Consider the following 11758-nt stretch of genomic DNA (forward strand, 5'->3'; position numbering starts at 1 on the left):
CACAAACATTTTTCATACTCTTCGCACACAGTTGGGTATCAAAGATTCTGAGCTGCATCTCGTACTCAAATACCGCGGCTGCCTACACAGATACATCTAGGAAGAGATGGAGTTCCTGAACATCTCCTCGCTCGGCACGACGTATCGATACGCTGTCAAAATCGAGCAAAATTTCAAACAGAAGAAGCGAGACTTTGGATCTGCAAATCCGAAGCCCAAAGGACAAAGCCAAGGCTGGGTGACCCAAGACAACCCGTCAAAGCCGCAAGAAAAGAATAACACCACGAAGCCGAAGAAGGACACAGGAAAGTGGTGTGATTTCCACAAGAGTCCCACTCATAACACAAGTGACGGCCGGACCAAGCAGTCGTTGGTGGCGGAGTTGAAGGCTTCCGAATTAGATGCATGTTCTGACCCTGAGCCAGAACCCGACAAGGGGAATGGCAAAGGGAAGCAGATCATTGATGCAGATCCCAGTGCCACTATTGCCACCACCAAGATCCAGAAAAATGAGCTCGAAGATCCAGAGGAGGGGGAGCGTCTTTTCCACTCACAGATGTGGGTGAAGGGCTCGCCGCTACAATTCATTGTTGACAGTGGTAGCCAAAAGAACCTCGTTTCAGTAGAGGTCATGAAGCGATTGGGCCTACCGACTACACCAAACCCACAGCCATACAGTATCAGGTGGCTTCATGAAGGACGAGATCTCAAAGTTTGCTAGCAGTGCCGCCTTCCATACAGCATCAAGCCCTTCACATATGAGGTATTGTGTGATGTTACACCTCTGGATGTTTGCGATGTACTATTAGGCCAGCCATACTTGTGGAGGCAACATGCTGTGTATGAGTCAAGGCCTCGCGCTGTCATTATTTCTTTGGACAATTCATTATATAGGATACCCGAGGTAGTCCCACCTATCGCCACCTCTTTGATCACTACCAAGAAAGGCAGCAAGCTCATATCACAGACCAGGAAATTCATCTGTCTGGTTCACTCCCAAAGTAAGGGGAAGATCGTTGCTACATCCATGATCCCTGCAAAGGGTTCCTCTACGCAGCAGCAGCAGCAAAGGAATGCGATCATGATAGAACACAGGAACAACTTCTCCTCACCCACAGGGGTACCACACAAGCTTCAAGTGGGCAACCAAGTCTGGTTGCATCTGCAGAGAGAACGCCTTACCAGAACCCATCAGAAACTCAGACCACTCTGACATGGTCCTTACACTAGTACCAAGGCTACGGGAAACAATGCTTTGAAGCACAACATTCCTCAATTCCTTTGCTTGCACCGAGTGTTCAATGTAGACCATCGTCGACCATGCTTCCCACCATTTCTGGACACATCAGAGATTGCAGAACAACTCACCAGAGACCCAGATCAGCGAAAGCTTCCTCATCTTAGGGAGGAACTCAATGCAATGGGGACCATTGCTTCCTAAGGGGGCAGGAATGATCCAGGTGGACGTTGGTGGCCACCCACCTATCCCATTTGGACCCCCACAACTGTCTCTTTCAGCTTTTTCAGTTTCCTAAATTGTAGCACAGTTTACTATTTGTAGCAGTTTTTCGGGTCCTGAACTTCCAGAGTCGTTTTGAGGCCCTAAACGACGTTTTTTTGGGAAATCTAGGGCAACATGGGTCCATGGACCCATGTTGCCTCCCAAAGTCGTAATGCTCGGATAGATCTTTCTAACGAGCTATTGTACGCGTCAAACGGAGATCGTATGCCAAAGTTACGACCCCAGGGAATTAATGTACCAATTTACCCAAACGGGGCCCACAATTTGGCATTTCATCTTCTAGGGTTAGGTTTCGGGATGTGAAAAGTTTTCGATTGTTTCTCAACAATAAATAGGCCTTCGAGCCTCATTGTAACACAGTTCAGAGGCATGTAGCCACCACATCTCTTCTTAGAGATAAGCTACCATCGCCCTAGCTGGTTTATTTCCATTACTGTTTGTAAGCATATTTCAGTATTTTACATTAATGAAGTGAAGTATTATTTCCGCTGCATATATTTCTTTATGGTTATCTTTGTGTTTTATTGAAATAAGAAGTGTTTGAATTAGAGGTCTTAAATAGACACATTAAACAAGAAAATGAAGCATTAAAGGAGCAAAGCAAATTGGACAAGATCATTCATGACAACACTATGTTACATCTGGGACTGTGGCAGAAAAAGAACAGGAAATTAAAGAAAAAAGTGCAGGAAATTGAGTAGAGAATTGATCAGTCTCAAATTTAGATGTTTGATGAGGAAGCCCAGGATGGTAGTAGTACCAAGGAAGAGGAGAAGAGGACAAGATGTACTGGCAGAGGCTTCAGAGAACATGGACTAAAGGGAAGATGATCAAAATTTTGGTTGCATGAGGACATGCAACACCTTCACAGTGGGGGTATGTTGAGCCCCAAACTTGCATCCTCCCTATACATCTTTCTAGCCTTTTTCCATTTACCTGGACCTCCTAAGATGTCAAATCATTGCATATTAGTTTAAAAAGAGCATATAAAGTGGTTTCCTAACTATATTTTGTGTCTGTTGTTTGAATTAGATTTTTGCTCATTCAACTGCGGAATCTTGTCACTTTCCACAGCCTTTTTGTTAAAGTCTATGTTACAAGTGTCTTCAGGCAAATCCAGCCACATGGGCAAGTTGCAAATGACGTGGACATGGAACGAGTCCTATTAGCTCAGTCGAATTCACCAAAGAAGGTCGTGGTCAAAGGTAGTCAAGCGGTGGTCAACGTAAGAGTCCTACGGTGACAGAACTCTATTTTTCACCATGTGAAGACTTGCGTGGCTGTTCCTAGATTTATGGGGACATATCAACACCTGTGGACTACTCCATGAACCGAATCCAACAGCCACCCTCCATAGATTTAATCTCCAGATTCCTGGATGTGGTTGTTCACGTGTCTTTTATCAGAACAGATCTTAGGAAAGTAGTTATGTCATCCTCTATTATAAATAATGTGTTCTCATACTCATAGTAGCTAGCTTTTGTAATGTAATTTTGACTGTTAACAAGCCCACTGTGGCGTGACTTTATTTCTGTGTTATGACTGCATTTTAATACATGAGAAGACTCTGTTTATAAGCTCAATTCGTGGTTGATTGCTGATTGTCTGAGGTTGTGGAGAGGGCCCCTGTACACACCGAGGTTTTGTTAATTGCTGTATAGTTTCATGCTTTATTTCTTTACGTTCCTTATGCCATAATCATTCGCTTGTATATATTGCACTTCTTATGGTATTAACGTTGATTGTTGTCCATAGTTTTTTTTATGCTTTATAATGCTGTTAAATGATCAGTGTCTTTGTTTCAGATTACAGTAGGCAGCCCGGGCATTTGCACATAGCTTTATAATGACTAATGACATGGAATTATTCTTGTCCTTCTGCTGATTTATTTCTTTTAGTTCTTAGTTCCAGCACTGTTTTATTTATTTCAGTTTTGCTCATTTACTTTTCTGCAAGATAGATATTAAATTACTCATGTCATTTTCAGTTACCTCCGAAAGCCATAGCGAGACTAATGGTGAGGGATTGAAGTATGAGTGTGTAGTTTGATATTATTTTATTTTTCTGCAAGTTAGTTATTGAATTGCTTATGTCATTTTCAGTTACCTCCGAAAGCCATAGCGAGACTAATGGTGAGGGATTGAAGTATGAGTGTGTAGTTCGATACTAGTTTTATTTCCTGCAATTTAGATATCAGATTGCTCAAGTTGTTTATGATTACCTCCAAAAACCAGAGCGAGACGAATGGTGAGGGGTTAAAATATGAGTTGATGTAATTTGATTTTAGTTTAATTTGCTTGCAATTTTTGGATTTCTTTGACTTCAGTTTCTTTTATATTTAGACAGCAGCAAGGATACTGGGTTTCATGATCAATAGCTCACTGTTTGCTTAATTAGAATAGTGGCACTCTCCTTTAGGAATTAATTTTATCATTGCATGTTTTAAAACCTTTTTGCAAGTTTGAAGTTTTGGAAATCATTTTAAAGGACATCATTGCCTTGAACATTTTTTATCCATACTTGTCTTTTAGAATTGCCATCTCACATTAGGGAATCAACAAAGATAAACCCAAAAACAAACTTAAAATAAAAAACGACAAAAAGTAAGAAATCGGTTATCTTGCATATATAGTGCGCCTCACTTCAGCAGTTTACGACTCCCGGATTGACAATTAATATAGCAATTTAGGACACTCTAAATTGACCAAACAAAGATATTTTTGGTTTCCGAAAATAATTCTCATATTGTTATGAGATATTTTGTAACAATTTTTGTATAAATACTTCACAAAATGAAGTAAATGGTGTGGATTAAAATACATTTCTGTAGACATTTTATATTGAGCCAAGGAGCTATTGTACTCAAGACTGGACTAGTTTTGCTGGATATGAAATAAAGCTAAGGACATTTCACTGGATTCTTGTGCACAGTTGGAACAAATAAGTATTATCTCTTTATGTTTAAATATTGTTTTCTCTTCATGTTATAAATATTCACATGTATCTCTTATGAAATCTGAAAAGTAAACAAGGAATGATATCTCAGAATTAGCTTAAATGCTCTCTGTTTTAATTGTTTACTTTCTTTATGTTCTCTACTAAACTATCTTGGTCTGGGAATTCTTAATTGCTCCCTTACTTTTGTAGTTTTCCCCCCCCTTTGGTCCATAGTAAAGGATTATTCATTGCCCTTTGCTACTGATCATCCTTCCTTTCTTCATCTTAATCCCGGTTAAGGATTATTCATTGCCCTTTGCCCTGGTTAGGACTACCTCATCCATTTGAACCTGCAGATTTGCTTTTTGCTGTGCTAGCCTGCCCTGTGAACTCTTACCTTAGTAATTGATCAAATCCAGTTAAGCCACTCTTTGATTGACTCCATAGCCCAATGGCCTGAATACTTGCTATGCCCATCTGTTTTCTTAATTCCACCACCCAATCAAAACAAAACATCATGAGCACTAATAACTAGCCTGAAATCCTCCCAAAACAAAGTTAAATTATAAAGAGAGAGCCCTCTCTGGACTTAGGTTGGCTAGAACCTGAGTCTAAAAGATTAGGTTTGTGGTTACCTCAAACTATTCCTTCTTTGATAACTTCTAGGGAAAACATCTGAGTGATAGCAAGATGTTTAGGGTTTCTCATTTCTTCTTTATGATAAAAGTTCCTTTGAGCCTCATTGTAATATAATTCGATGAAGGCATGTAGCCATCACATCTCTTCTTAGAGATAAGCTACCACTATTCGAGTTAGTTTTTTTTCATTTTGCATTTATACAGTTTCAACACTTTCAATTTATTAATAGAAGTTAAGTTTCACTCTATCTCTGTGATTTGGTTATAAATAAGTTTATCATTGTATTCCTTTCATAAATTTGGATCACCCTTATCAACTATTGTGTATATTTATTCAAATCCTCTATTAATCTTTGTCCAAGCTCCATTTCCTTTGTTATCAAAATATTGTTGGTTAGGAGCAGTGATATCCCCTAAAAAGAAACAATTTTGTTGATTTAGAGAGTGTACTAGTGATATGAAATGGAGAAAATTAGTAATGATGTGCTAATTCCCCATTCAGAATAAAACCCAAGATGCTTATATTTTGCTTATCAAGTACTTAAGGATTCACCATGTTTTCTTAATTAACTGATTCCCACGAGAGTTTTTATGTAAATGTTATAAACAATTTAACATAAAACATATGCTAAATAGTAGCAAAATAATAGCAAAGAACATCAAAATACAACACACAACACAGAGATTTGATTAGGAGTTTGCCCCTCTTGGGCTATGTCTCCTTGGTCCAGCTTCCAATGCTTAGGCCTCCCTATTATGCTCAAAATTACATTAAAAGTGTGTTTACAATGCTTAAATGCCTCTAAAACCTATCTCTATGAGTTCATAATGCTAAAAAAATGGTTATCTAGCCTCCTTTTTCATCTAATTTGGTTAAGGACTGAAGAAGTTATGACTTCTCCTAGTTCTCCCACTATTTGTTCCACAAATTGCTCTAAAACTGACATAATCCCACAAATTCACTCCAAAATCCACTAACTAAGCGAGAATTTTGCCGTGCAACGAGCCATAACCTATCAGTCGTATCACAAATCACAATCGGTGAAGTTTGGCGCGCTGAAGGTCTTGTTAACGCGGCGATGATCTTGTGATAACGATATCGCAGACCCGACGGGAGTATTAGCTAGAGTATATAAATTATCGTGTCCGTGAAGTCCATTGTAAATCACAATTCAGCAATTACTCCCGAAACCATAGCAAACACAACCCTTTTCTACGATTTCTACATGTGATAAATCGCATTTCAACCGGGCTTCACCGGGGGCTGATTCTGTAATACTCGTCCACATGCGATATGCGATTACGATTAGATCGCATTGTAACCCGTCTGCGTCGAGGCTGATTTCAAACATCTTTCTGCCTACAACTATGATTTGCGATATGCTAGGGCCAATGGCAGCCTGCCACTTGGCACCTCCTCATTCGCTGAAGGGATTTGCCACGTCATCCAATCCTATTATGTAGACAAGTCAAACTTGAACTTTGACTTGCTCTAACTTTTGAATACGAGCTCGGATTTGAGTGTCGTTCACACGTTGGATTTAGAATGATGAGCTCTATGATTTGAAGCCGAGTTTAACAAAATTCTAACACTTTTATTTTTTATCGTAAACTTGAGCACCTGATTACTCCTCCCCACTGGAAGCCTTTTGGACCCCAAAATATTATATTCAGTTATTGAAAAAATAAGGGTATCATTCCCTCACCTTCCCCTCTTCAATCCATTTGGACTTTGATCGATTTGTACCTTTGAGACCCACTCGAAGATAATCAACATTTCCCCTCTTTGATGACCTCATTCTTCTGTTAATTATGGTGTCTTGTTGAAGCTCATCAAGAAATTCTAGAGAAAAATCTTCAATTGATGGAATCTGTACACTTTCTCCTTGATCTTCAATCAATGGAGGCTCATAAAATCTCAAATTTTCAACATTAACAACGAAATAAATTTGCATATATGAAGGCAAATCAAGCTTGAAAGCATTATTACCAATCTTTTCCAGAATTTTAAATGGACCATAACGGATTGGTTTCAGATTTTTACCTTCACCTTGAAGACTTTCCTTGCTAATGTAAAGTCAAACTTCATCACCTACTTGAAACTGATGATCTACACAATGCTTATCATGCCTTGCCTTATACTTGCCTTGACTCTTTTCTAGTTGTTCTTGAACCATTTGGTGAATCAACTGAATTTGCTCAATGAATTTATTTGCTCTGTCTATGTCTCTATTTCCATCTACAACTACATCTTTCTCAAAGATGAAATCCAAAGGTGATTTAGGCAAATAACCAAGACATGCCTCAAAAGGTGAAGTTAGAGTAGAAGAGTGTTTTTCTCAGTTGTAAGCATGCTGAATATAATGCAATTGTTCATCCCACAACTTAGGATGTTTGTTGCAATATCCTCTTAGCAAATGAATAATTGTCATGTTAACCACTTCAGTTTGACCATCTGTTTGCGGATGGAAGGTTGTACTTTTCTTCAACTTGGTGTCCATCAAGTTCCATAAACTTGACCAAAAATTCCCAACAAATATGGAATCATAATCACTTACAATAAAAGTAGGTAATCCAAAATGAACCCACACATTTTGAAAGAAAATTTGAGCTTTTTGTTTAGCTGTAATTTGTTTTTTACAAGGCATTAATATGCACATCTTGCTGAACCTATCCACAACTACGTACAAATAATCATGACCTTTTCTTGATAAAGGAATACCTCCTACAAAATCCATAGAAACACTCTCCCATGGACGTGAAGGCATTTAAAGTGGTGTGTGCAATCCTAGTTTCCTATTACTAGTCTTACTAACTGCACACAATGAACAACCTATGATAAAACGTGACACACTTTCAAGCATATGAGGCCAGTAAAAACACCCCTGAATATTTTCCACTGTTTTACTTACACCGAAATGTCCATCAATAAGAGAAGTGTGCGCTTTCCTTGTGACATTTACTCTCTCTCCCTATGGCACACAAAACTTTCCCACATGATACAACAAATTATCATGTACATGGTAGTCTAATTCTTCAACTTGGTGGCCTTGACTCAAGTTTGAATATACCTCTTCAAAGTCAGCATCATGTGCGTATTGTTCAACATAACTTTCAGGCAAAACATTAACAACTGGTCTAGAAAGCATATCAACCACTATGTTATTAATACCTTTCTTGTACCTAATTACCAAGTAAAACTGTTGTAAGAATCCCATCCAACGAAAGTGCCTTGATTGCTGCAATTTTCTCTGAGATTGCAAATATTGCAAAGGTTGATGATTGGTGTGAATAATGGTTTCTTTTCCCATTAGGTAATTCTTCCATTTCTTCACACTTTGCACCAATTTGTAAAGCTCTTTATCATATGTAGGATAGTTAATAACAACACCATTAAAAATCTCAGAATGAAATGAAATGGGCTTACCATGTTGTAAAAGAACTGCACCCATGGCATAGTCACTTGCATCTGTTTGTATTTCAAATGGTTATTTCAAATCCGGCAATGCTAAAACTGGGGTTGAACTAATCTTTTGTTTCAAAGCATCGAATACTTTTTGTTGTCTGCCTCCCCACTGGAAGACAACCTTCTCGCTGGTCAAAGCATGTAGTGTAGCTGCTATGGAAGAGAAATTAGCAATGAACTTCCTCTAGTATTGCACTACTCCTAGAAAACTCCTTACTTCTGTGACTGATTTGGTATTGGCCAATTCACAATGACCAAAACATTAGATGGGTCAATCTTCAGCTCACCTCCTCCAATTTGTTGGCATTATGACACAGGTTTGGCTCGATGGCATAAGTGTTTTCCTTGATGGAAACTCGCTCAAATAGCAGATCACAAGTTCAAGCTCTCAAAATAGTAGAAAATGAGATACCCGCAGGTTCCTTTTCACGAAGCCACGGATGTACGCAGGTGCGTCGAACAAAAGTTGCGGACATATACGCAGGTTCTGTGATCAAAAAGTGCGGACGTAAAGTACATGCACTTTCATGCAGAGAAAAGCACGCACGTGTGTTATAGACATTTTTGTGCCTTACAGCTCTAAGCATGAAATGTCCATAAACCAAGGGCTCCTAAGTCCCTAAAAGTGTTGCTTCTAACTCCTAAAGGAACAAGGTCAACAAATTACAGCTTCTCCCAGAAGTTCTCCACCAGAAACTGCTCAGAACTAGTCAAATCAGGATCATTTCAGCTGCTCCACTAGCTAGCTGCGTTGCAAAGCACCCAAATACACTATCTAGGTGCGTTGCAACACACCTAAATGCACTACCAAGGTGCGTTGAGCGGGAAATGACAAGTGGCAGAGTCATTCCGCGAGGTGGAGAGACAATGGAAGCTTCCAGAATCTTCTCCAATGACGCTTGCCTCACTGAATTCGACCAGGGATGAGTAAGAGGCTCTCAGTCTCCAAGTGGAAGCAAGAACTGACAGAGAGAAGCCACTAATCAATTCATGAGCTGACTCATCCTCTTTGCATACATCTATATATGGATCCCTCATCCAAGAGATCCGGAGGCTGGAATATCGTACATTGCAAAGAATTGCTGTTGGTTTTGAAATAGATATCAGAGTATTGGGTGATTTATGCTTTGTTGGAGGTGAAGAAGGGGCTTCTCTGCTGGAAGGTTGATGCTGGATAAGGAATCATCGGTTGTAACTCCTCCTGGATCTTCTTGTTATATCAATAAAACTATTTGAGTTTCTCCTACATGCTTGTGTATCATTGATGTTTGTTACATTTCTATGTTTAGCTTAAATCTGATCCTAAGCTTTTTATGAGTATGAACCCATGTCTTTGTATAGTTTCCTTCTTTTGTGATCTTGCAGGTACTTGGTGAAGCTGGGCAAGTAAGGGAGCAAGTAGCTGGAAGCTGTCAAAGAGGAGAGAGATTGGATCAAAGGACTAGCGCAAGACACAGGTTGGTTCATCCTATTTCTCTTTGTTTATAGTTCATAAAGGAGAATACAAAAGTAGTTTTCTCTGTTTGTTTCTAAGGTCACTGTCACGCCTTAGTGGGATAGGGTCATTCTGAATAGACACTTTTCCCGTTAACAAAATGGCGACTCCGCTGGGGACGATCGTCTAGTTGGTTTGTTTGTGTTTCTCTTGTTGTTTGTTTCATAAGCTTAGAAGTAGCGAATCGAACTGCATTTGCCATTAACAAATGCAAAGTAGACATCTGTTGCTTCAATCCATTCATTGGATCTGTTTATGATTTGAACAGCTGATTCACAAATGATCTGATTGCCCTTTGTGATAGCTCTTAGACCTTCATTAAATCCACCCTCTGATTGTGCATTACTGATTGCTTTTACTCGGCCAAAAACCATAGATTAAACTGCAAACCGTGACCCAAAACCCGGATAGAATTCGCGTTTCTGCCCCAGCGCAGGTACTGTGAAGAGTTCCTGCATTTCAGCGCAGTTCCCGAGAGGGCAACCTGCGTTGCAATCCAGTTTCTCTGTGTAACAGGTGCGTTGATCAGCCTAGCCTTGTGCAGTTGAGGTTCTTTGCTTAATTTTTTCCAGTTTTGTCTCTGATTTTTGCAGCCTGTGATCAGTGTATGTGTCTGTTTAAAAACCCCTTTTCTTTGCTGTAATTTCGCCTCAGTTGTATAAAAGAAACTATAGATGTTTTTTGTGTGTTTGTTACGTCATTTACAATTTTCCATTGCAAAAGTATAATAGTCGTACTGTCGTCCTTTGATTTAGATCTGTCGCAAGTGTCAATTTTGAACATAGGAGAAAGTTTATTTGCTGTTGATAGTCGATTATGCTTTTACTTTTGTCTTTGGCTTGAATTTGTCACTTTCTAGTGTCGAAACAAGTGTTTATTTCAAAATCTTAAAGTGTCGTAATCATCTCTACCTTTTGATTTCGAAAAGAAGCTTGTTTGTGTTTGTCACTTGAAAGCAAATTCACATTGGTACAACAACTTTCTTTTTAGGCATCAATATTAAGAAAGTGAAAAAACAAAACACATGCAGGTGCATTTGCATATTGGCAGTCTGTTTGGCTTGATTTAAGAAAAGTGAATTTACAGTGTGCTCTTTGCTCTTTGCGAAAAGATTGTGTCTTTCTTTTCCCTTAGTAGCTAGGATTTTCATTGCTGAAAAGAGATAAAAGCTTGTTTATCATCTTTAGATTGCATTTTAGGAATTACATATACATCTCGTGGTGATCCCAAAAGGCAAACTTCATAAGAAAGATCAACCTAAAATAAATTCAATGAACTTAACAACGCTTTGTAACTTAACGCACAACATTTACAGGTCTAGGCTAGAGACGTATTCCGGCGTCGTAAAGCCTGGTAACTGTTGTCCTCACTGATGGTTGGGTGATTCCTCCACTTTGAGATGATAAGTGCCAGTACGGACTTGTGCTCCCACGTACCGTCGAGTATATATTGGGAGACCCCTATAGGCATAAAACCTTTATCCATAGGAAGCCGTGTCGGCCGCCCTACTAATCGCAATGCACCGAACACAGCATTCGAGAAGATTGACTGCCGTACCGTAAAAAGTATTCTGCAGTTTTGCGATTGGTTTGGTACTCCCCCTACCTAGACCTCCAGAGCAGTCCCTTTCGTTCCTTTTCAAACTCCTTAATGGAAAAGGTCCATCTGAGCACTTGTCACTTCAGGCTCATTAAAAATCG

The sequence above is a fragment of the Pinus tabuliformis genome, chromosome 8 (genome assembly GCF_031772625.1).
Source record: "Pinus tabuliformis cultivar Carrire ecotype Pingquan chromosome 8, CPIR1, whole genome shotgun sequence".
In the NCBI taxonomy this organism is placed as follows: Eukaryota; Viridiplantae; Streptophyta; class Pinopsida; order Pinales; family Pinaceae; genus Pinus; species Pinus tabuliformis.